The 4,516-nt window shown below is 49.9% G+C and overlaps 1 non-coding gene across 1 annotated transcript; it reads right to left on the minus strand.

Moving 5' to 3' along the window:
- Nucleotides 1-1,504: 1,504 nt before the first annotated feature.
- LOC114695456 lies at nucleotides 1,505-1,611 on the minus strand. Its single transcript, XR_003734868.1, has one exon. It is a non-coding gene; the product is annotated as a U6 spliceosomal RNA (small nuclear RNA).
- Between the last annotated feature and the right edge of the window lie 2,905 nt (nucleotides 1,612-4,516).

Genomic DNA, 4,516 nt, shown 5'->3' on the forward strand with positions numbered 1-4,516 from the left:
ATGGTAAGTTCAAGGCCAGAAGAGGCTATACAGCAAGACCATCTCCAGAAAGAAAAAAAAAAATCATTATTATAGAGGACAAATAAACTATATAAAGGATAGAAAAGGATCTGCTATGCTGATGGGAAGGTCAGAGTTCAGGGTTATCCCAGACTCAGCCAGCTCCTGCCCCACCCAAGGCCATTTGAGACCCTGCCTCAAATCCACGACTTTACCAGTGGATCCTCTTCCTTCCAGAAGGCACGTCAACATTAACATCAGACAAAACAGATTTCTGAGCAATGATATTACCATCAACAAAGGCTACTTACTAATGAAAAGAAGGCTAAAGATGTGTGACCTCTAAAGAGTTCTTAGCCCCAACAATGGAAGCATGATGTTAAAGAAACACTGGTAAATCAGATTCTATCACTGCTCTGTGAAAGATATGAGTAACGTAATAAAGAGAGGCCACAACTTGATGCACTTGCAGATAGCAAAGGACTTGAAGGATTGGGCACATAGCTCGGGTAGTAGAGTACTTGCATGCATGAAGTTTGCATGCATGAAGCTTGAGTTCAATCCCCAGTTCATGTGCACGAACACACACACACACACACACAGCTCATGCACACACACACACACACAAACAAAAACTGAGAGACTTCCAAATGAACCATAGTTAAACTAATAAGCCGATCTGAAGACGGACCAGGGATTTGAAGTACTTCATTGAAGAAACAGGTTCAGAAAATAATGAGAAAACAGTAGATAGAGGAAGCCCACTGAAAGCTGCCCTTCCACAGCACTGCACACAGTGGGCACTGTGGATTTCCACAGCACTGCACACAGTGGGCACTGTGGACCTCCACAGCACTGCACACAGTGGGCACTGTGGACTTCCACAGCACTGCACACAGTGGGCACTGTGGACTACCACATGGCATCACTGACCACATACCTAGGGAGATGTGAAGGGTCCAGAAGCCTCTCATGTCCCAGTGGGACACACTCTAAAGACACAGGCTACCTGGCCATGGAAAACTTGATCATGGCAAAGTGTGAGCACCTGAGCCTCACCCACACGCTCCCAACAGCCCACTTGAGGTTAACTCAAGCTGAAGACAAGCCAAGTAACCAGCAAAGGAGGTGAGCATCCGTCAGGCTCCAAGGGTGAGTTGGGACACAGGCATTTATTTTCTTTTTCTTTGTTTTATATTTACAATTTTATTGATTACCATTGGGTAGGAGGGCAAGCAAGCCACAGCATTTATGTGGAGGTGAGACTACATATTCTGGGCGTCTGTACTCTCCTTCCACCATGCATTCCAGGATTCAGACTCAGGTGGTCAAGCCTGCACAGCGCTTTTACCTGCTGAGCCATTTTGCTGCCCCTGGACGTTACATTTATTTTTCCCCCTTGGTGCTGAGACCTGAACCCATGGCTTCACACATTCTAGACCAGCATGGTACCACTTAGATATGCTCCCAGCCCTAGCATTTCATTTCTTTTTCTTTTTTTGAAAAAAATATGGAACGCTTCACGAATTTGCGTGCCATCCTTGCGCAGGGGCCATGCTAATCTTCTCTGTATCGTTCCAATTTTAGTATACGTGCTGCCGAAGCGAGCACTTTTTTTTTTTTAAGATTTATTTATTATGTATACACTGGTCTTTTGGCCTGAAGAGGGCACCAGATCTCATTAAAGATGGTTGTGAGCCACCATGTGGTTGCTGGGAATTGAACTCAGAACCTCTGGAAGAGCAGCCAGTGCTCTTAACCTATGAGCCAACTCTCCAGCCCCAGCATTTCCTTTCTAAGGCCAGTCTCAGCCTTGCTCAATCTGACACTGGGCAGGAGAGGCTTGAGCCCAATTCCTCAGGACCCCAGAAGTCCACTGGTTCCCATAGTCTCTGCTTGGCTCGACCCTCCTCAAGCTACAAACAACTATGGCCAATGCTACAGCCCTTCTGTGCCCAGACCTTCCTCTCGCCTGCTGCCTGCCTATGCCACACCCACCTTCCCCTTCCCACTGCCTAGGATGGTCTTTGAGTTCCTGAGGATTGCACTGTTCTGACTATGGCTGCCATGCTTCTCAGGGAAGAGACCACAACTTTCTAGAAATTTCCTGCAGGATCTGCGGCCTCAGAGCTGTGGGCTCTGTGCATGTCTGTTTACCATGCTGCTGGCAGAGCCTACACATTGTCCTCAAACCCCACTGAGACACCTTACCCAGACCCCATGTAAGTACATACTACCCTCCTTACTCCAACGGCTAGTCCCAAGCACCTTCACCACCATCAGCTCTTAGGCTAAGTTTACCCATCTCTCCCAGCTGACTCTAGGTCCAGGACACTCTTGAGTACCTGCTGCTGCCAATTCCTGGCCTCTATAGTCATGGTTCTGCCGCAAATGGTCTGGTAGCCTCCAGTAAATCCAGGCTGTTATTGCCCTGCTCTGAAATGCACCTGGCTTCAGGGGCCATCTGACTTGTGTTTCTGGGGCCCTGGTAGATCCCCAACATCATCCATGTATGACAGAAACCAAAGATGTCTGGGGAGAATTGGTCTTGTGCCCCTCCAGCTCAACACCTGACCTCTAGCTTCAAAAGTCACCTACATAGTCTAGGACCTTCCTGTACTTCCCAAATCCCCCTCCCCAGCTCCCAGAAGTGGGCAAGTCTTCACTGACCCTACCTATGACACAGATACTCGCAGGGGGCAGCAGGCAGCCCAGGAAACCACAGCCTGACAGGTGTTGGTCCACAATGCCACCTGGAGCAGCCCAGGGGTTGAGCCCTGTGTCCAGGACAACCCTATCTGTTTTCCACTCAACATCGCTACGCGCACTGTAGAGGGGCAGGGCAGCTTGGGCGGGGCTCTCTGGCGATCTTGCATTGCGTCCTACTTGCCAGGCTGAAGGCACCCTTACATGTGGCCTGGAAGCTGGAATTGTGTTAACATTAGCCAGGGTTGGATGCAGCCCATCCTTTGGGATCCTGAAGTCTTCCCAGGGTTAGGTTTGGTGGTGCCTGTGTGATTCTGGAGTACCTGATGGGAGCAGGACTGAGGGATCAGTGTCCTGGAAGGCTTAATGAGGCATCTGAGCAGTGGGAAAAGTCACACCATGGGCTTCTGTCTGACGGTCAGTGAGGCGCAGGGCTCCCCTCCTTCCTGCACGTAGAATGAAGGATATGAGGAAGTCCAGCATGGGACTCGATCCAAGGGACAGCTGAGCCAGAAGCCTTCCTGTCAAAAGGTGGGTATCTCAGACTAGGGTTTGGCTCAGTTGGTAGAACAGTCACCAACATAAACAAAGCCTTGAATTTGATCCTCAGCACCTCATAAATCAAATATGGTGGCTCACACTAGTAATCTCAGCCCCCGGAAGATGGAGGATGAAGGGGTAGAAGTTCAGGTTATCCTTAGCTACATAGAAAGTCAACACCAGCCTGGGTACATCAGACCAGATCTCAAGAGGAAAAAAGAAGAAGGTGGGTGCCAGCTGTAGCCACCCTTGCCCCAGGCTAAGACCTATTGGTTCCCTAGGAGTCCAGGCCCACTTAGCACCCCTTTCTGATGCCACCCCTATTATCTGCAGTCCCTCCATTAGGTACCAATACAAGACATCCATGAACAAAAAGGATTAAAGGGCCCCAGCCAGAAGTATGGTAGCGAGCTCTCCACCATTTCAGAACATAGTTCCACCCAACCCAAGCAGGACCTACCTCAGGTAGTCACTTCTCTGCCAAGGCCGGAGGCCAGGGCCCATATCCAGAGGGAGGGATTGATCACAACCAAATCCCAGGCTAAGAGCCAAAGCCAAAGCAATTGGTGGAGTCTAGGCACTTGCTAGGTAGAAACTGGGGAACAGTCACTGAAGAGGCTGTGGAGGTCACATACACCCTCTGGCTATGGACATAGCACAAGATTTGCTGGCTTCATTGTTACTTGCATCAAAATTGACTCCAGCAGCTCAGGATAAATTCTACAAAAGCCAAAGAAGCAGGAGTTGGCTAGAGTAGGGGACCAGAGGCCAGGAGTTAGACAGGACCTTGAACATTCTGTAGAGGTAGTATGGGAATAGCACAGCGTGGCTCTAGGGAGGGGTACCAGCCGCAGGATCCTAGGGCCCACAGCCCCATACTTTATACCCAGTCCTTGGAAACTCAGATACAGCCTCCACTCAGAGTCCATGCTGGTTTATCAGTCCTGGCTCACCCTCCTAGAGCCTGGCTCAGCCACAGGGGAGAATTCCTACTTCTGGTGTGGACATCTTTCACAAACTCTCCCTAAATTTAGCCTTTTCATCTGATGGTGTATGGCTGCCAAGCCAAAGGGGTTGAGAAAACACCAGCTCTTCCCCCAGAGACTGTCACACCTAACCCAGATGGGCCCAGAAGTCAGGGACAGGTGGTCTGGATGAGCTCCTGTACCTCTATGAAAGAAACGAAGCCAACCCAGGGTTTGGTCCTTCTTGCCTGTGGCGGGAGGGAGGACCCAAGTATAATGAAGGAAGCTGGAAGCACCTGCCAGGG

This window comes from Peromyscus leucopus, chromosome 1, assembly GCF_004664715.2.
Source record: "Peromyscus leucopus breed LL Stock chromosome 1, UCI_PerLeu_2.1, whole genome shotgun sequence".
NCBI lineage: Eukaryota > Metazoa > Chordata > Mammalia > Rodentia > Cricetidae > Peromyscus > Peromyscus leucopus.